The following is a 26,312-nucleotide window of genomic DNA, read 5'->3' on the forward strand; positions in this document are numbered from 1 at the left end:
ACTTCAGAAACCTGTAGTCGATTGCAAAGGGATAAGATGATGTTAAAACAAATTGGTGAGAGAACGATTATGTCCTTATATGCTGTAAATATGTGATATAAATTGGTTTACTGAATGAAATATGCACAACTCATATACAAAACTTTTACCTTGAAGAGTGCTCATTAATTAATAAAAAGAATAATCAAGGTATAAGAAATACAATAAAGCTAAAATATTATATACTGTCTATATACCTTCAAAAAATATTTTTTGTCCAGTGGAGTATAAAAATCAAAGTAGATTCCAAATAAGGAATGAGCAGGAAGGGTAAACACAGATATGCTGATGATTGAGATGTGAGGTCTCTCTCCCACATATCAGTACTTCTCACAAAGACTTGCTCCTATAACTCTTCAATACCATACTCTTCAATTTCCTTCATCAGGCACACCAGAGAGTCCTTTCTTGAAGGTGAAAGAACTTTTACTCTAAGCCACATGAGATGATGTGCATTGGGCTCTTCTGTTATACTAGATGATCTCTCTCTGAAAGGCCATGTTTTATTTGAACCCCTGGGAAGCCCCAGGAGACTAGTAATTTCACCTTTCTGAAATGCAAAAGGCTCTTCAATATCTCGTTTTCTGCAGATATCTTGGCCAGTCCACTGAGATTAATTAAATCAGCAAAAGTCCATTTTTAGAGATGATATTTGTAACATGTTTCATAAAACTTGAGAAAGCACAAATCCTCAAATGGTTCATGGGTCAATAGTAGTTAATAAATAAATATATTTATAAAACGTGTATTAATAGAGTCAAATAAATACCATAGGTCTTAACTTCTTTTGTTAAGCCAAGCAAAACAGAATAAATAACAGCAGACTCAGGACACTGAGAAATGACTAGTGGTTACCATGGGGGAGCAATTGGCATGGATGGATTGGGAGGGTGAGGGGGATAAAAGACTAAAAAAAGTTCTCAATCATAATGTAAGTTGATCAAAGGGATTGTAATACAACATGGAGAATAGAGTCAATGGGTCTGTAACATCTTTCTATGTTGACAGAAAGTAACCACGTTAGTTGGGATGAGGATTTAATCCTATGTGTAACTGTTCAACCACTGCATTTTATACTTGAAACCAATATAAGATCATATATCAATAATACTTCAATTAAAAAAAATTAGAAGGTGTTTTCAACTTTCATATCTGAATTAAACTAATCAAAATATCTGATGCAGACCGAAATTCACTCTTATAAGTCATGAAGTTACGGCTATAATTTTGAAAATTGGCTGCCACAGGATGAAAAATGAAAATGACTATTGCATGTGACAATATAAATTATTACCTATGTTAGGATGAGTCCCTGATGAGTAGCTAATGCAAAGGTTGTAATTAAAAAAGTAAAATGGACAAAATCTTAAGGTGATTCTGAAACTGTCATGAAGAATGAGTAGAAAAATCTTGAATAAATCCTAGGAGAAAAACTTCAAAATTATGTATTCTAATAACCATGACACCAGTAAAAGAGGTATTAACAAGACAAATATACTAAGAATAGTACCCGGCTTTGGGGTACATAGTAATCAAATGTAAATGAGTGTAGAATGTAAAAATGATTTAAAAAACATATAGTGTACTTTTCACTGTTGAACAGTTTAACAAGCACATTGAATTAACAATTATTAAAAATTCCTAGGGATGAAATGCTCTCAGAAGTTCCTTGTGGCAATTACAGGAGTATGGATGATGCCTGTGGACCACTTCAGAGACCATATCATGGCAGCATCCAGTGTTTAGAAGGCCTGCTGTGGTCTCCTTGCTCTGGGAACATCTCTTTGCTCAAGCATAAGCTGACACTCTATCCAAAGTTTCTTCTTTCCAATTTTCTTTCAGCTGGGAAATGATTGTTACTTTCTGGTTAATTTTGGGTATCTAGGTTTCTTTCTAGTTTCCATGCTATTATTTATACTTCATAAAGTATCTGTCTTAATATTTTCTGAATCAATAAATTACTACCCCATTTTATACTTTTCATGCTGTAAATTGTTTTTTCTTTAAAGTCATTGATTTGACTTAAAAACATCGAGTCAACACAAAAGTTTTGACTCAGGTTTGCATAAAATACTTCCCAATATTTAAATGAGACTATTCCACTGTTAATAATTAATTAAATGGTACAAATTGCTCCTACTACTGTAATATTCAGCTAATTAAACCAGATGAAAGCCTGAGTAACCATACAATCAGCACTATCATGAAACCAGTAAATCCAGTTTCCTAACCACCAGGACACACTGTGCATCTCTAAGTAGTTGCTTAGATGTCAAGCTAGATATGCCAATAGTTTTTGAATTACTTTATCAGTCTAATACTTTTACAGTTCTTTCCTAATATTATTTCTACATTTAATAAAAGCTAACATCAGTTCATCTTGAGTGAATTGGTATACTTAAAGGAGTTACATAATTAACTTAGGATGAAATATCATTCATCTAGACCTTAAGTGCTAGATGACCAAATATCTCTTCTAGTGATTTCTGCATAGCCCACCTGATTTGTCATGGAGGAGAGCTACACAGAGATTTGAAAGATGACAAAAAGAGTTTGATGATATTTACTTTATCAAATATAGCATGTGCCTATGTCCCTAAATACATGAGATACTAGTGGCTGATATTTAGGTAAACGTTCGAGATAAAAGTAACATAAAATATATTGTACACTCTTCTGTCTTTGGAAGGGGTGTTGAGCTCTGCTGTTGTGATGCTCTGTTTTATGAAAACTGTACTGGGCTACTATCACCTTTGGTCCATTCCCATCATGTAGGGTAGGGATTCATAAGTACAGAACTTGTAGCCCCTTTCAACGATTAAGCAAGGTAGATTTTACTATAAACTCCAGTGTTTCCAGATGAGGCAAATGCATAATCCACTCCATCAGGCCCTTACAAACACTAACCAAAAAATTTTAGAGTATAGTTTTGGTTTCCTGTCTAGAGAACATCCTCTCTTCAAGCACCCACTGATGAACTGTTGGCCTGGGGCAACAAAACCTGGTTGAAATAAAGGGTTGAGGTGATCTTGGACAAAAATAAAGCTGAAGTCATGTACTGAAGAACTGTACAGTCATAGCAGTGTCTTCCCCTCCCTCCTCCCCAGAGTTGAGAATCATATAACTTTTCAGAGGAAACAACAAAGCTAACCATCTCTACTCAGTTGAGATGTGTATCCTTCTGTCCTTGTGATGGCAGTAAATTTCACTAGAAAAATGCTTAAGTACACACCTGGAACATTTATGTACCAGGATTTGGAGGTATACTGTTAAATAAATTTTTGGGAATCATTTAAATTTAAAGTATTCTAGATTTAAAATTTCATTTTATATTTGAAAAAAGTAACAATAGTTAAATACTAATTTTACAAGAATGAACACTAAAAAAAATCCAGAGGGATCAATTTATTGTGTGATACACAAATTGTTCAATTAACAATATCAGCTTTTCTGAGGTGAGTTTCAGTGGGAGAAAATATTATTTTTATTAAATTTAAGGTGCTCCACTGATTATGATTTTTAGTGGTTTTATTACAGTATTACATTCCTATCTGTTAGTGCTGAATTTAGCATTTAGAATACTAAGGTGAAAGTGTATAAAATGTTAAATGAAATAACAATTAATGAGAAGTAGACAGTAAATAATGAAGAGCCTCAAGATGAAACTAAAAATAAAATAATGTTGAGTCTTCAAAAAAGATGTGTTACATTTTTCAACCCCTAAAATATTAATGACATATATAAGTCAGATTGTATCTTCAGGGACACTATGAAGCATAATTTCTTAATCATTTCATATATCACAGTAGAAGTGATAGACAGATATGGACATCTATTTATCATGATAAATACCTGGGTTTTTCTTAGTCTGTCACTGAGAGGCTGCTACTGATCTTGCAAAATGAAGAATTCACAATATTTTAACAGGAACATCAGCACATGTATATCAAATCTAGTTTTATCATAATGAACATCTTTGACTGGAATACGTTCTAAACTTTATTTTTTTTCATTAAAATATATGGAATTATTTCCACTAATATATTAAAATTGCTTTATATTATTACTTTCCCAAACCTAACAACCAATGTTTACCGAAGATGTTCACATTGTCCAGCACCATGGAGAAAAGTGGAACATAACATTTATAGAATTAGAATAAGAAGAGTATGTGTGATAGAATATTGTATAGAAAGGCTTAATATTTTACCACATTTGCATGAAGGTGGATGAATAAAATCTGTACAAACAGAAGGTATCAATGTGTTACTGCGAAAAGAGGAAAATTACACTCAGCAGACCAAGACTGAATTTAGCTCCAGCTGTATAAATGGTCCCTTCTCCCCCACCACATATTTGCAGTAATCTTATGGTAGGGACAGAACGAGACAGTAAAATAGATGTGGAATAGGTGAACGTGGAAAATATCAAACTTGCAAGTTCATGTATTGTGGGACTGGAAGTTCAGACATGATGAAAAAGAAAAAAGATTATGGAGAAACACTTTTTAACTTATTAGATATGGGAAAAAAGTCAGATAAATTGGGAAATAATAAGAGGAAGTGATAAACTGATGAATATAAGGCCAACAATCTTAAGTCATACCTGTAGGATTTGATACCTAAGGTAATCAGGATATGTGTCATATAGAACTGTAATGCATATATGCATAAAACCACCTATGTTTAAGATAAATAATTTGAGTATTATGAATACGGAAAATGCAGATCTATCTGTATATTAAAATGTTAAATATAAGAACATCTCCAGATTGAGTATTTTGTAGAGAGAATATAGGTTAGATAATTTATAGGATTGAGGAAGGTCTCTAATTCATTTTTTTTAAAGAATTGTTTAGTGTTCAATTTCTTAGAAGATGTCCTGAAACAAATGTTGTTAGTCATGGGATAGGATGTAAGGACATTAAGATTAGGACACAATTTAGCAGTTATTGGTATGTTTCTCATCCATTTATAGACATGGGGAAGGTGCTTCTCATCAGGACACTTATGTTAAGGTCGGTTCAAACTTTCAGTCCTTCAGCATCTTTCAAAGAACATATTTGGGTAATAAAAATGGTACGTGCATGTTCACTGAGTATAAAGTGGTTCAGTAAAGCAATGTTATTCAGGTACTGTTGGTGATCAACCCAAAAGATAGGAGTAACATTTTTATTAAATAGATTGTGTGATGACTATATGAATATATAACTATATTATAATTTGAAAATGGAAAGACTTGAAAATGACGTTTCATTTATCTTTTTTTAAAATACAGATTTATGTCTCCAAGTACAACAAATCTCACAGCTGTGACAGAATTTATCCTCACTGGATTTTCTACCAATGAAAATATGTACATTTTGCACTCAGTGCTCTTCATCTTGATATACTTCTCTGTACTAATGGAAAACGTCCTCATTATCATGATCATAACTTTGGACAAGTATCTCTGCACCCCCATGTACTTCTTCCTGAAGAATTTTTCCTTCTTGGATCTCTGCCTAGTTACATTCACAACCCCCAAATCCATTGCTAACTCCTTGAAACACGGTAACTCCATCTCATTTCTTGGCTGTGTAGCCCAGGTATTTCTGGTAATGTTTTTACCAACTGCAGAGCTGAATCTCCTCACCGTGATGTGCTTTGACCGCTATGCTGCCATATGCCACCCCTTGCACTACAAACTCATCATGAATGTGAATATGTGTGTTCAGTTGACAGATGTGTCCTGGCTGGGTGGGGGTCTGATCGCCATAATGGACACAGCCGTACCTTATTCTTATCCTACTGTGGTTCTAATGTGGTCCATCATTTTTTTTGTGATATCCCAGTTATTGGCTAGTTCTTGCTCAGAAAACATAAGAGAAATTGTACCTATTCTCATTAGTGTGGTATTGGATATCTACTGTTTTATTTTCATTGTTTCCTATGCCTACATCTTCTCCACTGTCAAGAAAATGCCATCAACAGAAGATCAGTCAAAAGCCTTCTCCACTTGCCTTCCACATGTCATTGTGATTGTGTTATTTCTCACCACCTTTTTCTCTGCTTATCTCAGGCCAATTTCACAGGCCTCTTCCGTTTTTGACCTTGTCATTTCTATGTTCTCCACCATGGTGCCCCCAACCTTTAATCCCATGATATATAGTCGAAGAAATAATGCCATAAAAAAGTCTCTGGGAATGTTGCTGCAGGGACTACTCACGCAAAATCATTAGGTAGTCCATCTTTTATTTCAATAACAATTATCATCAATAATTATATGTCCTTTATTTTGTAATATTTTTACTTAAAATCCTTTGAAGACTCATTTTAGAAGATTTTTAGGATTGAAACAAAATTGATTGTGATGTATAGAGATTTTCTGCATAACCCTTATACCCACAAATGCATAGCCTCCCACAAGAGCAATATAACTAACTAGAGTCATACTTCTTTTAAAAAATAATATAACATTGATATCTCATAATTACTCAACACCCATAGTTTACATTAGGGTTTTCATCTTATTATTTTGTAATCTGTGAGTTGTATAAATGTAGAATGACATTTACCAATGAGTATAACATCACACAGAGCATTTTACTACCCCCAGAATCTTCTGTGCTTTGCCTGTTTTTCTCCCTTATTTCCATCAGCTTCTGGCAGCCACTGAATTCTTCCATTCTCCATAGTTTTGGCTTTTGTAGAATGTGGTGTAGTTGGAATCACGCAATAAAGAACATTTTGAAATTAGCTTCTTTTACTTAATAATGGGCATTTAAATTACCCCATGTCTTTTTATAGCTAGATGGCTCGTTTCCTTTTATTTATGAATAATATCCCATTGTCTGCATGCACCACATTCATTTACCTTTCCACCTGCTGAATGCTACCTTGGCTTGTTCCAAGTTTTAGCAATTAAGAATAAAGCTGCTATAGATATTCTTTTGCATTTTCATTTGTGTACATAAGTTTTCACCTCCTTTGGGTAAATACCGAGGAACATGTTTGCTGGACCACATGATAAAAGTGTATTATGGTTTGGAAAAAACCCATGAACACTTGCTTCAAAGTGACTGTACCATTTTGAATTCCTGTAACTAATATGTACTACCTCCTGGTGCTGTACCTTCTCAGCAGCATTTCTGTTACTGTCTGGAAGTGGCCAATCAAATTGTGTGCAGTGGTATCTCATTGTTTTTATTTTTATTTTCTTGATGACATATGATATGGAGCATCTTTTCAAATGTTTATTTGACATCTGTCTGTCTTCATCAGTGAAGTGCCCAATTTTCAGTGGGAGTGTTTGTTTCCTTATTTTTGAATTTTATTTGTTCTTTGCATATTTTGAATAAGGGTCTTTTATCCTATATGTCTTCCATGAATTATTTCTCCGAGCCTGTTGCTTCTCTTCTCCTTCTCTTGATATTTTCTTTCTCAGAATTAATTTTACTGTAGTCCAGGTTACCAACATTTGCTTCATGAATCCTGCCTTTGATGTTGTATCTAAAATGGCATCATACAACTAAGGTTATCTAGGCTTTCTCTTAGGCTATCTACCAGGGATTTATACTACAATGCTTTGCATTCAGATCTAAGATCCATTTTGAATTAAATTCTGTAAAGTGTGTACAGTCTATATCTGGACTTTTTTTTCAAGCCAAGTTTTTCCAGCACATTATTAGTTGAATAGACAATCTGTTCCTTTGTCAAATATGAGTTGATTATATTTACAGAGGTCTATTTCTGAGCTTTCTATTCTATCGCATGGACCTATTTTATGCTTTTTGGTCATTACCCCACTATCTTGAATATTGTAGCTTCCAACTAAGTCCTGACATTGGGCAGTATCAGTCTTCTAACTCTGTTTTTGTTCTTGATTTTATGATGTGACTGATTTTGCTTTTTAAAGCATTTTTTATTGTGTGATGATTGACAAATATAATTGCATTTGTGTGTATATTTATTGAGTCATTATGTTGTATATCTTAAACAAATATATTGTATATCCTAATAATAAATAAAAATAAAGTATACAATGTGAAAATTTTATATACATATATATATTTATATATAAGTATAAATATTGTTGAATCGTTACCAAGATGAGGATAGTTAATGCATCATCAACTCACATAGTTCACAGAAATAACTCATTGAGTGTCAGTGATAACTTATAAGAGTTATTTTAAGCAACTGTTAAATATAGAATACCATATTATTAACTATAGTCACCAAGCTCTACATAAGATCCTTGGAGCTTTTCCTTCTAACTAGGAAGTTTTACCTTTTGACATTCATCGCCCCTTTTTCCCATCACTGAAACCTGAGGCAGCTACCACCATATTCTCTGTAAATATGAAGTTGTTTGCTTGTTTTTTAGATTCCACATGTAAGTGAGTCCATACAGTATTTGTCTTTCTGTCTGGCTGACCTCACTTAGAATAATGCCTTCCAGATTCACCCACTTGGTCACCAATGGCAAGACTTTCCTCTTTTTTATCTATGAATGATATACCGTGGATGTGTGTGTGTATAATTATATTTGTGCACTTACCATCAAAGATATTTTAGGTTGTTTCTATAGCTCAGCTTTTGTCAATCATGCGGCAATGAACATGGGTGTGCAGATCCTCTTTGATATACTGATTTCCGTTCTTTCAGGCACATCCCAGTAGTGGTATCACTGGATCAAGTGGGGTTTATGTTTTAAGTTTCTGAGTCATCACTGTACTGTATTCCATACATAGACTGCTCCATTTCAAATTTACATCAACAGTGTCTGAGAGAGACCTTTTCCCTTATCTTGTTGATATTTGTTTTCTGTCTGACAACAGCCATGGTGAGATATATGAGGTGATACCTGGTTATGGTTTTGACTTCTAGTTCTCTGACCATTAGTGATGTTGAGGCACCTTTTCAATACCTGTTGGCCTTTTGCATATCCACTTTGGAAAAATTATACTCAGGTCCTGTCTTCATTTTCTAATTAGGTTATTTGCTCTTGTGATACTGAGCTGTGTATGTTTCTTTAATATATTTTGGATATTAAGCCCTTATAATATATGCGGTTGGGAAATAATTCATCCCTTCCCATAGACTGACTTTTGAACCCCAGGAAATCCATAGTTCTGCTCTTTACTCCATATAGATTCACAGATAAAAGCCTCTATTGGTCTATCCTACAATCTGAAGAACTGAAATGTATGCAAGCTGACACAGTCATCAGGTAAAAACTATAGCAATAACCGATCAATTCAGTCCAGTGAATGATTTCACTGTTACTGTTTTAGTTTTTAGAGCATAGGTTAGTTAATCATCTCAGCATCCTAAAGAAAAAGAGTTCAGTTTTAATGTTAGGGCAACAAGGATCAGAAAAATGTCAAAGGAAAATTATAGACACTATTCTACATTTTATGTGATAACTCTATAATAGGAAGTGTGTATCTTTGTGCCTTCTATTAGCATTGTCAAAGAGATGATTCTGAGACTGAACATAAATATCTAGAAGTTTTAGAAATATTCTAACAAAAAGCCTGGGAACAGAGGGGAAAAAAGATTTCTGAAGCCATAGTGAAAAATGAAAGATAAATACTTTTGTTTAGAGTAGTATATGTTCCTGTTCTTGTACTAGTCAACGTTGAACTTCCATTCTTCCACTTAGTGCCTCTATTCTTTACTTGTAAGATGAGCTAATTCTTTATTTTATTTCCAACCACACTTTTTGTGCATTGGCAATTTAGTTAGGAAATATCTCTTAATATCTTATTTGTGTAGATTTACAGATACTTAAGTCAGTGGAAAACTGACTCATTCACATAGTGTGAAAGTAGAGTTAGGAATATTCATGCAGCATCAATCAACCCAAATGTCCATAAATGGATGGAATTAATAAGGAAAACATTATATATACAAAGGAATATATTATTCACCTTAGGAAGGAATGAAATTCTCACACATTCGCAGCGTGGATGAGTGTTGAGGATGTTATGTTAAATGAAATAAGCCAGTCACAAAAGGGCAAATTTTGTATAATTCCACTTATCTGATAATCCCATTGTAGTCAAATTTAAAGAGACAGAAGAGTAGTAAGATGCCTGCCAGTTCCTGGGGGCAGGAGGTTTAGAGGGTCACTGTTTAATGGGCACATATTTTAAGTTTGAGAATATGCATAGAGACCTGGCAATGGATATTGGTGACAGTTGTAGAAAAAATGCAAATGTGCATGTCAGTGTACTACAGCATACTTAAAAATAGGTACAATAATAGCAAAAATTATTTTAGGAAAATGACCCAACACCCTACAATGACTAAACTACAGATTTTTTAACACTTACTTGCCTTATCTTTTATTGTTGTTTTTAAAAAACTAAATAGTAAGTGGCATTCAGACTCCCCACCTCTTAAAAATGTTCTTTCTCTTTCTCAAGTGCTCTCTTACTTCACACACAGACACACACACACACACACACACACACACACAAAGGCACCATTTACTTTTTATGCATTGATTTTTAAACAAGTTTAAAGTTTTGTCAACATTCAACAAGGAGAGATCAGAATAATGGAAAATAAGAAGTCTTCCAATCAAAGAAATGAGTCAGGAGGATTAGTTACTAGGTGTTCAGAGTGCAAGTTACAAATATAGGACTTTGCAGGTAGAAAAGTTTTGGAAAATGCAAAGAGGAAGTGGGCTCTGTGACGTCTGACTCTGAGTCAACCAACTAAAACCCTCAATCAGAATGCCGCCCCTACAACCATGATGCTCCCACAGTGGGGCTGGGGATTGAGTGAGGTTTGGCACTGCCTTTGTCTGTCTTCATTGGCCTTCCAGTACAGGAGGGCTGTGTGCAGTGGGGAGATGGAATGACCATGGAGGATGGGGACTCCTGCCACCATGTCACTTCATTGAATGACATCAGATACTTGAGACTGAATTACCATCTCCATCTCTGGTCATATTTATTCAGAAAGAATGAATAGTTCCAGTACCAGCAGATAATAAATGAAATTGCCCTTAAATATGTATGTTCTCTTTGCACCGAGGAGGAAATTAATTTATCTCTGTGTTGGGTGAGAAAGGAGAGTTTTTATTTTTTCTACTTTATCAGAAGATACTATATTTCTGTGAATTTGAGGAGAAACAGTGTCATGACATGAGTGCCTTTATATAGTAAATGAAAGCGCACTAAGCAGTGCAGTCTTGCTTTGGGGGAAAGCATTCAAAGAAGGTCACTCTTGTTTTCAGTGTATAACGTGATACATTCAAGCTGAAGGCACTGCCAATTCCAAGTAGTTGTGTTTCCATCTGCAGACTCAGGTCTGTCAGTTCCTAGACCAGGGGAAATAAGCTGTCTTATTTGGAAAGGAAAGAATGTCTCCTAAGATTACTCAACATCAGGAAAAATTATCTGATTTTGGTAAGTTTCAATAAGTTTTGAAATGTTACATAGGTATAACTCCACTATCAAGTACTTAGCTTTTCCACAGTTAAATCCATCGATATAATTCAGCTTCCAAGAATATTACTGTGTATGATACAAGACTAGAACAAATATGTTATAAATTATGTAATTAATATCTTGTCCATTTGTGTTGCTATCATAGAGCATAAAGATACACTTACAAAGTAAATTGGATTCATGAAGAATTCTCATTCATTGTGTCAATCAAACAAACTAAGCTGAGAAGTACTTAAAATTAAAACCTTGAGAACAGGAAAATACTGAAATTAATTTTATGCCCTAGTTAAAAGATTTTGCAAATGGCAGATCAAGTATTTGAAATAAGTTTTGTTATTTTCATGAAAAATATAATTGAAATGGAGCACTGTATCTGATGAAAATTTATCTATTTCTCCGTTTTCAGTGTCAATCCTGTTGAAATCATGGAAAGTGGGAACACCACCTCAGAGTTCATTCTCCTAGGACTTTTTAACCACTCAGGAGCCCACCCATTCTATTTGTGATGGCTCCGACAGTTGCCTTCCCCTCCCTCGTGGTCAATGCCCTCATGATCCTGCTGATTCACCAGGACTCCCGGCTGCACACGCCCATATACCTCCTGCTGAGCCAGCTCTCCCTCACGGACCGGGTGCTGGTCTGCACTACTGTGCCAAGATGGCTGCTCACTACTTGACAGGGAGAAAGTCCATCTGCCCCACTGGCTGTGGGGTGTAGATCTTCTCCCTTACATTGGGAGGAGGTGGGTGTTTCCTCTTGGTGGCCATGTCCTACGACCGCTATGTGGCTATTTGCCACCTCCTGAGATACCCCGTCCTCATGAACTGAAGACTATGCCTGCTAATGCCCTGGGGGTCCTGGTTCCTGGGAGCAGCTGATGGGCTCATGCAGGCTGCTGCCACCCAGAGCTTCCTGTTTTGCAGGGCTCATGAGATTGACCATTTCTTCGGTGACGTGCTCAATCTGGTGCGTTTGGCTTGTGCTGACGTGTACACCTGCTGTGTTTTAAAGCTCCTCGTCCCATTTTCCCTCATCCAGATTTCCTATAGTCTCACCCTGGCTGCTCTTATCCGGATCCGTTCTACAGAAGCCCACAAAAGGCTTTTGCCACCTGCTTCTCACATGTGGCTGTGGTGGGACTGTTCTATGGAGCAGGCATTTTTACTTACATGAGATCCAAATCCTATAGGTCAGCTAACCATGACAAGGTTGTGTCAGCATTTTATACTATCTTAAGCCCTGTGTTATACCCCCTCATCCACAGTCTGAGGAACAGTGAGGTCAAGGGAGCCCTGACAAGGTTTATGGGTCAGTGTCCTGCCTTAAATAATGACTGAGGGTAAGATTCCTAGAGAGAAGTTATATATGCATTATATCTATAAGTGTTATTTCTCTTTTTCTTTGAAATGCAGATGGACTTCAATACATTGGGATTATCTATTACATTGTCATCAAGAATAAATTGTGGATGTCAATGTCTGTTGATCACAAATCCTTATTACAGTGTTTCCACACCACACCTCACAAATTTATTGAATGAATTAACTTGGCTGCTTTTGCCTAGCTGGCTGTCTTATGCTCTTACTGAATGGTTCTACTGGAGCTATGTATTTGATATGTGTTTAAATTATTGCCAAAATTTTGTTTATAAAAGAAATTCAGCAAGGCATGTGTTACCACAAATTAGGTATTTTATTGTGCCACCATCTTTATATCAGTGATTATCAAACTAATGTTCCTTTCTACCTATAATAACTTCCTCTCTGATACACTCCGTTCTTTATGATATAGTATAAACAAAGAAATCATATTATTATATATATAACAACTATTATATGGAGTTTACCTTGGGACTTCCTGAACTACAAATACATTTGAAATTTATGGTGGGGTGTAACTTCCATCCATGGAAGAGAAAGCATGGACTAGAATAATCTTCCCCCTATTATTTACATGAAACATCTTTTTCCATCCCTTCACTTTTAATTTGTGAATGTCTTTGGGTCTGAAATGAATCTCCTGTAGGCAGCATATATATATTGGTCTTGTTTCCTTATCTATTCTGCCACTCATGTCTTTTGATTTGTGCACTCAGTCCATTTACATATAATGTAATTATTGGTAGGTCTATATTATCACCAGTTTATCAACTGTTTTCTGTTCGTTTTGTGGTTCCTCTCTGTTCCTTTCTTCCTCCCTTGTTGGTTTTCTATAGTGCTGTGTGGTTGGATTTCCCTTTTTTACTTTTTTGTGTGTCTGTTACAGGCTTCAGGTTTGTGGTTATCATAAGGTTCAAGGATAGCTTCTGAAGTACGTAACAGCCTATATTAAGTTGATGATTGCTTTATTTTAAACAAAATCTAAAAGTGCTTTTGTCTTCTTTTTCCTCCTCTGCACTTTATGTATTAGATGTCATAATCTGCATTATTTTTGGTATCCTTTCAGCCATCTTATGTAGTTAACTTTGCTACCTTTGTTTTGTTTTAATTTTGTATGTGCTTTGTAATTAATTGGTCTACTACCTTTAATATGCATTTATTTTCACTGGTGAAATCTCTTCAGGCTAAGGAACATTTCTGTCTACAGCAGTGTTTTTAATATGTTCTGTAATTCTAGTTTAGTGATTATAAATTCCTTAGGCCTTCATTTACCTGGGAAATGTTTAATCTCTGCTTCAAATTTGAATGAAAATCTTGCTGGGTTGAGATTCTTGGTCGGAGGTCCTTCTGTTTCAGTACATCTAATTCTTCATGCCCCTCCCTTCTGGCATATAAAGTTTCTGCTGAGAAGTCTGATGATAGTTTCATGTGGTTTCCATTATAAGTAATCTTTGTTCTCTCTCTGGCTGCTTTCAATACTCTCTCCTTATCCTTAATCTTTGCCTTTTTAATTATTGTATGTCTTGGTGGTGTCCTCCTGGGGTTCCTTTGTTAGAGGATCTCTGGCCTTTGGTGACCTGAGTGTCTGTTTTCTTCCGCAGAAGTTTTCACCAGTTATTTCCTCAAAGAGTTTTTCTGACCCTTTGTCTCTGTCTTGTCCTTCTGGTATCCGTATTACACAAATATTGATTCATTTGGAGTTATCATACAACTCTCTTTTCATTCTTCCATTCCTAGAGATCCATTTCTCTCTCTGTCTTTCAGTTTCATGTGTCCTTATTCAAGGAAATCCATGACAATCCCACAACTAACATTATAATCAATGATAGATCAAATAATTTCCTCCAAGATCAGGAATAAGGCATGTGTGCCCACGCTCTCCATTTCTTTTCAGTAAGGTGCTGAAAATCTTAACTAAAGCAATTAGACAAATAAATAAAACATGTGAAATATATCCAAATTGGAAATGAAGAATAAATTGTCTTTTTTTGCAAATGACATGATCTTTTTATAGAAACTCCCAAGAACTCTATAAAAAAAATGTTATAAAGTAAATTTCTGTGATGTATAATCAACAAACACATTCATTTGTTTCTAAACAGAAAAATGAAGTGTATGAAAATAAATAAAACAATCCCATATATACCTTCAAAAGCAATCAAATATTCAGCAAGAAATTCAAATGAGATAAAAGGTATGTGCTCTTAATTATAAAACATTGATTAAAGAAATTAAATAAAATACAAATAAATGAAAATATGTAGCATGCCCATGGATTGGAAAAATTAATATTGTCATAATGACATAATTATCCAGAGCTGTTTGTAGATTAAATGCAGTTTTTATTGAAATTGTAAAGGCATTTTTCAAGGAAATACAAAATAATTTTGAAAGTCATATAGAAGCATAGAAATACCCTAGTAGCCAAAGAAATTCTTGAAGAGAACAAAATTGGAGGCTTCACAGTTTGTGATTTCAAACTACATTACAAAGATATTGTAATTAAAACAATATGGCACTGGCATGAAAGAAGACTCATAGACCAATGGAACCAAATCAACATTCCAAAATTAAACTCATGCATGTACAATGAAGTAACTAATATTTGAAAAAGGAGTCATATGACCTAACAATCTGTTTTGAAAAGACAGCTCCATGCCTATGTTCCTTGCAGTAGTATTCACAAAAGTCAAAACAAAGCATAAAAACAACCTGTGTCCATTGAAAGATGAATGAATAAAGGTAATACAATATAGGAGATCCTTCCATTTGCATCAAAATAGATGAACCTTAAGGACATTATTCTAAGTGAAATGAGTTAGATAGTAGAGATGAATACTGTCTGGTGTCACTTATACTTGGAATCTAAGTAAGCCAAATTCATAGAAACAGCGAGAATAGTGGTTGTCAGGAGCCGGGGTTTTGGAATATATAGCAGATGTTGCTCAAAGGGATCAAACTTCCAATTTTAATAGAAATAAGTTCTGGGTATTTAATGTACAGCAGGGTGGCTAGAGTTACCAATATTGTTTTATACAGTTGAAAGGTGCTGAGACTGTAAATCTTAAATATATTACCACAGAGTCACATGCACATGAGGTAATTTTGTGAGGTGATGTATGTCTGAATTAACATCATTGTGGTAATCATTTTGCAGTATATAAATGTATCAAATCATCACATTGTGCAACTTAAACTCAATGTTGTACATCAATTATGTCTCAATAAAACTAGAAAAATATACTAAGGATATTAATACAATCATGTAAATCAACATAAATGATTTGTACAATTCTTATATCTGCTTTAATATCTGTTCACAACAGTCATTTATAATTGGTAACATAAAATAACAATGAGAAATTCACCCTTAAAATTACACATGGGAAAATTTAAAGGATACAAATTATAAGTAATCCCTTAAGGCTTTTATGTCTGTATTATCAACTAACAGACATGTTTAGGAGAAAATAGAAATAATGACAAAATAAAAATATTTGAAGATATTATGCTTGCTGACGCCTATATTCACTAAGTGTTTAAGTGAGGTGACAGACAAGGTAGGGTGGTACTCAAGTTCATCTAAGTTTTAGATATCTACCACACAATACAGTACTTTTCAATTATGTCTTTATTGTTTTGGTGCATTAATTATTTTACTTCTCAGAGTTGCATAACTTAGAAGAGGAAAAGTTTTCTACTTTTCCACAAATTCTTGGAAATCCTGATATGAATAACATGTGTAGTCTGTATTGAAGAGGTTTTAGCATAAAGGTTATACAATTACATGTGAAAAGGAATAAGTGCTATAAAAGGTGTACAGACTCCTGGATAATTAAGTTATGTCATACAACGTGGTAGACAAAAAGAAAGTAACACAACTTAATTTTTTTAAACACAACAGTTTAGATTAAGGATATTTGTTTACTGATAAGGGAACCAATTAAATACAGTAGAATTCAGACTGTCAGGTGATATTAACCTATGTTCATACCTGAAATTTTACTTTAGAGAGTGTTAACAGAAACTCCTGAGAAATGTAACAATTTCCTAATCTCTGTGGTGAAAAAATGCTATCATTAGATTGATGTGAGTATTATTGAAAGAAGGGATAACTTTATAAATCTTTATTTGTCTACAGAAAAAATGTCTCTGGGGTACACACCTGAGGTTGACTATCTGCTTAGTATCCCTTTCTCCTGAGAAATTGAATTGATTGTACCTTGGAGGCCACCTAAGAGCACGTTCGTGTTCTTCATGCTTCCTTGTTTACCTCTTTCAACCCCATATCCGTTGGTTAAATCATTATGACCAATCACGAATTCATCAGGCACGTGCTTTATCATTACTGTTGGAGAAGAAACTGGTGGATCATTTAAGCCCACTTTGTTCATGAGAAGAAACAGTAATGACAGCAGTGAAAAAATACCCAAATAAAAACATTAATTTAAGTAAGTTATTTCCAGTTTTTTACAAAAGCCCCTTTGCTGGCAGCCTATGATACATAGAATGTCTACATGGGCATCTTTTAGTTTTATAGATGTAGTAGTCCCTGCTCTCAAAGAAAGTTATTCTGAAATATTTAGCATACAGATGTCCACCCAAATAATAAGGCTTACAGGTATTGATGTTATTTAGTATCTGAAAACTATAGGTATGGGTTATAGTTCATATTTTTAAATGACTTTTAGGTTGAAAATCCTTCTAACAGCTCCATTTCCAAGGCTGATTTAGAAATATTTAAAAGTATATGTCATTACACAGTTCTGAATTTCTCTTCCTTATAATAAAAACTGTTCCTCTTGATTTTATGCTGATGAGACTATAAAATGTCCAAACCATGACAATTCAGGTAATGTAGAATTATGGTTTGTAGTTTTCTTGTTTCACATTTGTCTAGTTTTTGTAGTTTGTCCTCCCAGAATGAGTTTAGAATTATTCCTTCCTCTTCCATTTTTCTGGAATACTTTCAAAAGAGTATTAGCTCTTTAAAAGTTTGGTAGAATTCACCCATGAAGCTGTCTGGTTGTGGAATTTTGTTTATTGGGAATTTTGTGATTACCAGTTCAATCTTGTTAGAAGTAATTGTTCTGTTCAGGTTTTCAGTTTATTCCTGGGTAAGTCTTGAAAGATTGTTTGTTTCTAGGAGTTTATATATTTCTTTTAGTTTGTCAAATTTATTAACATATCATTTCCCATGTGATTTTCTCATAATTGTTTGAGTTTTTCTGTGTCAGTGGTAACTTCTTTTTACATTTCTGATCTTTTCTTTATTTTTGTCTTCTCTTTCTTTTCCTTGATATCTCTGCCTAAGGGTTTGTCTATCATATATGTTGTAGAAATATATATTACACACTTCTGAATTTCTGTGTCCTTTCTAGCATGAGATAATTTAGTCTTTGATTTTATGCTGATGAGACTATAAATTTTCCAAAAGATAAAACTTCAGTCAATGTGATAAATTCAACCTTCAAATAATATGTTGATATCATTAAACACAACTATGCAGCCAACACATACAAGATTTGGTTCTAGTGTGGCTTTTCTAGATGTTTATGTTATACACATGATCGCTGTAATTAATATTTTGTCTACACCACGGGTGGAATGTGGTATTTGAGGAAGAACAACTCCATCCACGCATTTGTTACTAAAGATAACATGATTGTTTTGGGCCATACACGGTCAGAAATTATGATAATTTCCATGGATGCATTGAGCACAATTTTCAATTAATATTCTTTAAGTATTCTACATTTGAGAGTTTTATTTATCTCTAATGTATGAGAGTTAGGCTCTAGCTTCTTAATTTTGTCACCTATTCAATAATGAATTTTTGACTTTAGCTCTTTTAGAAGCCAGGTATGTTTCCATAGATCTGATAAAGAAGTGGCTATACTTGGAGGATCCCTGTGGACCAGCAATCTATGATAAAGGAATATGCCCAGGGAGATATGAGAAAAACTGAGGTTCTGGTTACATTTGTTTTCCATAAGAGATTTTTTGATAACATGATGCTTAAAAAAACCATACACCTCACTATTTCTTGGTATTAATATTATTGAAAACTTAGCTTCTATCCACTTCAAGAACATTAGCCTGACTCTGAAAGGAAAACTCACATTGAACTTCAAGATGAGTTTAAGCCTTCAATAAGATAGGCACAGATGACATAAATAACACAAAGGAAAGATGTCAATCTTAATACTCCCTCTCTGCAATCATTGCCATAGTCTACTCCTGGAAATGTCATCATTTCATTCAATTCGGCTATTATTCTCCAAACACATTAGACTGGTTGTATATTCATTATATTTGTTCTATTATTAATTCAAACAGATAAAGGTTTTTTTAAAAGTAAAGTGATTGTTTTCATTATTCTATAAAACAGAAAACTGTTAATAACAAATTTTCATTTCAAAGCTACAGAGCTAATAATCTTTGAATCTTTTTCTGTCTAGGTTCATTCACTTAGAATTACATAATTTTGATTCATGTGTTTCAAATAATTTATTTGCTCTTCAACAATTCTCTGATATGAGTTTAATCTCACAAATAGTGAAAATGAAAAATTGTAAATTGCTTCACTTAATTCTTAAAAATCATTTATTCCTTATTTTTTGCAAGTGGGAACACATAGGCTTTATTTTATGAAAATAGATGAGCCACTTCCTATCTTGCCAGATGCTATATTAGCCAAAGTTACCTGAAATGTATTATTTTGTTTTGATAATTTTTCATTCATCTAATTATTCCATTATCTAAGTCTGAACTATTAAAAGATGTGATACAAGAGTAAACATGACATAGACTCTATTATTCAAGGGCCTTGCAGGTTAATTAAAAAATACATAAATTAAGGATCAATTGAATTGCTACAGCTTAATTGTTTTCACAAAGATAAAGGGCTCTGGGACACACACCCAAAATAAGCTGGAATGAGTTTTGTATAGATTATAACTACTATTCTTGATAGTAAATAAACAAGAGTGTTTGAATAATTTTACATTTGGCATTTTCATGGTGAAATTACACCTCATGTGAATTGCAAAAGAACAGTCAAAAATATCTGTGTTGAAATATTAGTTTCACTTTCTTATAAGTGTATGATAAATCATGGGAAAAACTTAACATCTTATGAATCTCAGTTTATTCATTGGTAAACAGATAATATGATTTCCAGGGGAATTGAATGACAATGAATTATATAATGTATGTCATAGCTAAATTTCGGTGTGATAAAATGTTTTTCTTTTAATATAGAATTTAATTATTCTTGAACTAATTTGATGGTAATGAATCAATTGAACTAATATGACTACACCATACCCCAAATTAATTGCATTTATATTTTCACAGAAAAAAAATCCCACATGGATTGATGGCCTGATTAAATCTGGATTCTGAGCTTCATTATTCTGTAAACCACAACACCTGCATGCAGGTGATGGAATTTTTGAGGGGGTAAACCAGACCAGTGTTGTGGAGTTCATTCTCAAGGGGTTTTCTGATGACCCAGCTAAACAGCTGCTCCTGTTTTCCATGCTCCTCTGCATTTATCTCACCATCATGGTTGGAAACCTGCTGATCATCCTAACAATCCTCTCAAATGCTTGTTTTCACTCCCCCTTGTATTTCTTCCTTAGCAATTTGTCCTTGATTGATCTCTGTTTGTCTTCCACTACAGTTCCCAAAATTCTTGTAGACATCCAGACAGGAAATTCCATCATCTCTTTCAATAGCTGAATGATGCAAATGTACCTGTTTATCTGCTTTTCAGGGTTGGAAACATTGCTTTTCCCTATCATGTCCTATGACCGTTTTGTGGCCATCTGCCTCCCTTTGTCCTACTTATCCATCATGACTCCCAAATTTTGTGCCTATCTGCTGACCAGCTCCTGGATCTTTGCCGTCTTGAGTGCACAGATACACACCATCTTATTGGTGCAATTACCCTTCTGTAAGGATAACAAAATTCCTCAGTTCTTCTGTGATATTCATCCATTGCTAAATTTGTCCTGTTCAGATACCTACATCAATGAGTTATTTATTTTTATAGAGGGGGGCTTGTAGTAGTATTGAGCTTTATATGTATTTTACTTTCTTCCATACTCATTGGTTGTGTTATAGTCAGAATACCATCAACCACAGGGAAGTTTAAAGCATTCTCCATGTGTTCTCACATCTGTGTGGTCCTCTTGTTTTTTGGTACAATAAATGGTGTTTATTTACATCCCTCCACCTTCCACACAGCTGAAACAGACAGAGCAGCAGCTGTAATGTACACTGTGATCACTCCCTTGTTAAACCCTTTTATCTATAGTCTAAGGAATAGTAATCTGACAGGAGTTCTTAGGAAAACCATCCAAAAGAAATTGTTTATATGATATATGTCAAGGTGTGAGGACTTTTCAGGTGAACATATAAATGAGTCAATAATTATATTAAATGTTCCCATTTAAATCTGCTTTTTGTGATGTAAGGCTTACTTATAGATTCTTCAGTAAATTATTTTATTTGTGTATAACAATTTATGAATTATAATATCTTAACACAACTGTTAGCATACAATTTTTAAAGTACATTAACCTGAGTATCATAAATATTGTAGATGCTGCAGAACAAATTTCTAATTCCTAGGATTTCTATAAACCTGACTTATCCTAAAATGTCAAATAAATCTCAAATATGGTTATTCTAAAATTTATTCTATTGGATATGATTAAATATTGTGTAATAACATTATTCAAAAGGGAATAATTACACTTTTTTGATATTAGTTCTGATTGTATTTAGGTTGATTCTTTTGGATATTCTAATTATAAAGTCAAATCACTGCAAATAGAAATATATTTATCAATTAATTTCCAATTTTCATTATCTGTAACTTTTAGGTGAATTGTATTGGTAATAAACACTAATACATATTTTTAAAATGGGCGTAGTGGGCATCCTGTTTCATTTACTTTCAATTTTACCATGTTTTTACTTTCAACTTTTTTATTTTCAGTTTTATCATGTTTTTAATATGCTGGAATGTGTTTTTATATACTTATATAAAATAATGTATATAATTACTTTATTTTAGATACATAAATTTTATTTTCTAGTCATTTTGTATATATATTTTATATAATGTATCCATATATTATTACCAATTTTCTCTCTCTCTCTCTCTATTATATATATTAATCTAATTTCCATTTTCCTTTGTTTTATGTGTGCATCTGTGTTGTGTATGTGTGTTTACTTGGGGTAAAGAAGGACAGTGGTCAGCAATAGGTGTTAAATATATCCTATACCTTTCAATGTCAAAAAGTTTGGTCATATAACTTTTCTCCCTTGATCAATGGCTTTAATATATGTGAGGATAAGGCACTTCTTACTCCAAAATATGCTGGTTGGGTTGAACCAAATATCCTCGTTTCACATCTGTTCACATATGTATGCAACAGGAATAAATTGTGCTTAATAGTATTGGCTGAATCCTGACAATACATGCCTAAAACTTGATCTTCATGGTGTCATTCCCACTCTGCAACCCTCACTGCAAAATACCTCTAATCTCAATAAATAAAGTGTCCATCATAGTTGTACTAACACTAAGGGTCTCATATCCCATTGATGAGATTGCAAAGGGGTCAAGATTGATGAGTATGAAACAGATGATCCAGGATAGATAGTGGATAATTACTGTCTATCTATATTCCTCACAATATACTATAAAATAACAAAAAATGGAAACCCACCAAAGAGTTTTATGCTGGTAGCAAATAGGTCAAATATGAATGTTGGACCAAACAGATAAGTGTTACATGCACCTATGCTCACATTTGTTTTCTCCTAAAATATTTAGTAATTTATATTTCAAATTTAGAATTACAATGCAGGTGATATTATCTAAGGTGTTAGTGATGTTAAACATACATTTTCACTATGGATGTTTAATTGATGAGACATCTTTTTTCTTTTTATATATTTTAATTATAGTGAATATATTATATTTATTTCAACATATAACATAGTGATTCAACAGTTATATACATTACTAAATGTGTACCACAAATACTGCAGTTACTATGTGTCAGCATAGAAACATATTAAAGAGATATTGACTACATTCTTTATGCTGTACTTTCATCCTTGTAACTAATTTATATTATGATTGAGATTTTCTGCCTCTTTATACCCTTCTCATGGTAACCACCAGTTATACCTGTGTCTATGAGTCTACTACTCTTTTATTCATTTTGGTTTTTTTTTAGATTCTACATATGTTTTCATAAGGTTGTGTGTGTGTGTGTATAAGTTTATTAACTCTTTCTGAAATGTACATGGAGTCAAAATGTTTAGAAAATCAACAATTTTAGAAATAGGAAATGATTTTTTCCAATTTTACCATCTGATATTCAGAATGACTATACAGGTATGTTAACCAGAACTGTTACTAGCACAAATATAAACAAATTAATCAGATAGGACTTTAAAAATAGCTACATAGACTTACACTGAACTTTTTTCTAAAGGGCTGTGAAAATTTAGTAAGGAAAGGATTATAAAATGGTGTAGAAAAACAGTATAGGAAAAACGTAGAATCTCATGTTATTTCATGCCATACACAAATTCACTAGAAAAAGATGATAGACCTAAATATAAGATGTAAAACTACATTTTACTGAAGAAAATAGAGAAAACCGTCTTCAAAAAATTGGAATAATATAAGAAATCTTATAAGACACATGCCAAAAATCATAAACTATGAAATATGAAAAATACAAATGATAATAGAGAGAAATCTCAGTGAAATTTAAACTCTTACTATTTAGAAATTATTGCTAAGGCTAGGGAAAATCAAGTAAAAAATTGGGATAAAAATACACATATATAATGAAAAATAAATATATCAGAATAAACTATCCAATTTAAAATGCCAGCACTTGAACATTTGACAAAAAATGTCATAAGGTTGGCCAATGAACACATGAAAACATGTTCACTGTCATTAGTTGTAAGAAAAGCACAAACTGAGACATGAAATACAATACATACCCACCAGAATAGCTTAAATTAAAGAGAACAGTATTAAGTGTTGGTGTAGACATGGACAGTGGGGCACTTGTCACTCCTCATTGGAATGTAAAGCGTTCCAATAAATCTGGCTGTTTTGGTAATAATTTCTTACTGCATTTAATACTTAACACTATATACACTAATTATCATCTTAGCTATTTATTCAAGCATAAGCAAGCATATCTTCATACAAGGATTTGTGTGTGTAAGGCTCATTGCAGTTTTATCCCTAATTACTCTAAAGTGGAAACAATCTAAACATTTAGAGGGAAGAGTGGTACCTTCCCCTCTGGAGATGGCAGAGGAGTCATCAGGAGGGGAAGAGGGGATGGGGCGAGGGACTGATCTGTTGCCGAGGTCACTGCCCAAGGCACCAACCTCTCCCATATTAAAGTTCCGCTGTTTGTAATTAAAAAATTAAAAACACAACTGTGGACCTTTCAGGGGGAGGGACTGCCTCCTCCCCAGGTTGTGGAGCACTCCGTGATCCGCCCCTATACCCAGGATGAGCTGGTGGTCATGAGCTTCTGGTACAGGCAGAAGCCATAGGAATCTCTGCCTACATGGTTTTTTACATCTCTGGGATATGCAGGTGGAAAACATTGTTATGTCAGGTATTGAGATGGGTAGACTGGCTTCCCTGACAACTCATCCTTCCTTCTGGCAACAGTTGTAAAGTGCCGATCACACCTCAGGGAATCAGGCACTTCTGGATTGACTGGCAGTAGCCATCCGGGCACTTTGACCTAATCAGGGTGATTTACCATACTCACCCACTAGCGGGAAAATGTATGCACAGCTACAGCAGGTGTTATGGGAGATGGGCATGAAAAACATCATCTATAATATGGACACTCAGCATGCCAATGAAGAGTTGTTCACTGTGAGAATGAGAAATATGGTGCTCCATATAGCTCCCCCATCTCTCCTTGGGTCCCTAGTGACTATTCTTGCCCTCCACATAAAGCAACACATAAATGAGGCTACTCATACTTTAGCAGATCTGGGGGAGGATAAAACAATAAGAAAATGGAAGGAAGTCCAGGCTACAACTGAAAGGAGAGGTGCAAAGGGCCCTATGAATTTCTGGAGGACTCAGATGTGGGTTGATTTGATAAAGGAGGGGATAGTGAAAAAAAAAACTTGATGGGAAACCCAATAAGATGATATCATAACTGTGGGAACAACTAAGCCAGAGCAACAGTTCCACCCACTGAGGTACAGGACGTGGAAGTAAGAGGCAAAGTCCCATGCTCGGCCTTTGTCCCTGCAGGACATCCTGGGGGACAGTACTAAGGTTCTGCCTGGACCCTCACCACCACAGGATGATGATTGGGTATTGCCATACATGCCTTGAGTGTAATGGACTCATCAAGGCCCTATGAGCTAGATGTTCATGTAAATGAAGATAGTTATGGATGGGACCTTTGGTAGCAGCTAGAACTAATCTGCCAACCTATTGCATTCTGGACACAACTATGGAAAGGAGCAGAAGCCCAGTATACTTTGACAGTGAAGCAACTGGATGCTGGGTACCATAATTTTTTGACCATGGAGCCCATCACCAGAACAGCTCTGACCTAGGTAAAAACCACCTATCCCATTGAAGGGTGGGTGTCAAGACTGGACCCAAAGGCCATGGAGTGGTGTGGCACAGATGCCTACACTAGCCAAATGGGACATATATTCACAGTAGATTAACACACTTTCCAATAGCCCCGTAAATGGAGAACTCCAATGATTACTGTGGCCAGTGATGTTTACCAGTTAAAAAGCAGGAAGAGCTTGCTTTTGAGCTACTGGTAGCCAAGAGTGCTTATCAGGAGGGAAAAGCCCCTATATCTGAAGATGCTTAGTATAGGGACAGCTCCAGTTGCGGGCAGTCACAAAAGTGGTGAGCCATGGCTTTCCATCCTAAGACTGAGACAATATGGATGGGGGATGGAGAGGGGAAGAGCAGTCAATGGGCTGAGTTACAGGCAGTATGGCTCATGATCATCCAGGAGCCTTCCCCTACAGTTGCTGCACTGACAGCTGGGTCATCTATTGGGGCTTGATCCTGTGGCTACCAACATGGTACCATGCCACTGAATGGTTGGTCATTGGCCCTTTTGGGAGAAATGTCTGTGGCAAAACCCTACGGGTCTCTGCTCAGACTAAGACAATTACCATATATCATGTGACTGGCCATTTGCCTTGTACATCCCAGAGAATGATGAAGCACTCACATTGGTCCAGGAGCACTGACTAGAAGGAAAGCCTGCCTCTGATGGAGCCCAATGGTTACATCAGTGTTTGTTGCACATGGGGCAAAAGACAGGGTGGGCTATGTCCTGTCAGGAGGCTTAACATTGACCTTTGAAGAAGTCAGCAGAGCC

The 26,312-nt window shown here is 34.7% G+C and overlaps 1 pseudogene; it reads left to right on the forward strand.

Annotated features, from left to right (window-relative positions):
- Positions 1 to 11,883: 11,883 nt before the first annotated feature.
- LOC130680385 (olfactory receptor 2T8-like) lies at positions 11,884 to 12,822 on the forward strand (annotated as a pseudogene).
- Positions 12,823 to 26,312: the final 13,490 nt, after the last annotated feature.

Source organism: Manis pentadactyla, chromosome 13 (assembly GCF_030020395.1).
Source record: "Manis pentadactyla isolate mManPen7 chromosome 13, mManPen7.hap1, whole genome shotgun sequence".
NCBI classification, from domain to species: domain Eukaryota; kingdom Metazoa; phylum Chordata; class Mammalia; order Pholidota; family Manidae; genus Manis; species Manis pentadactyla.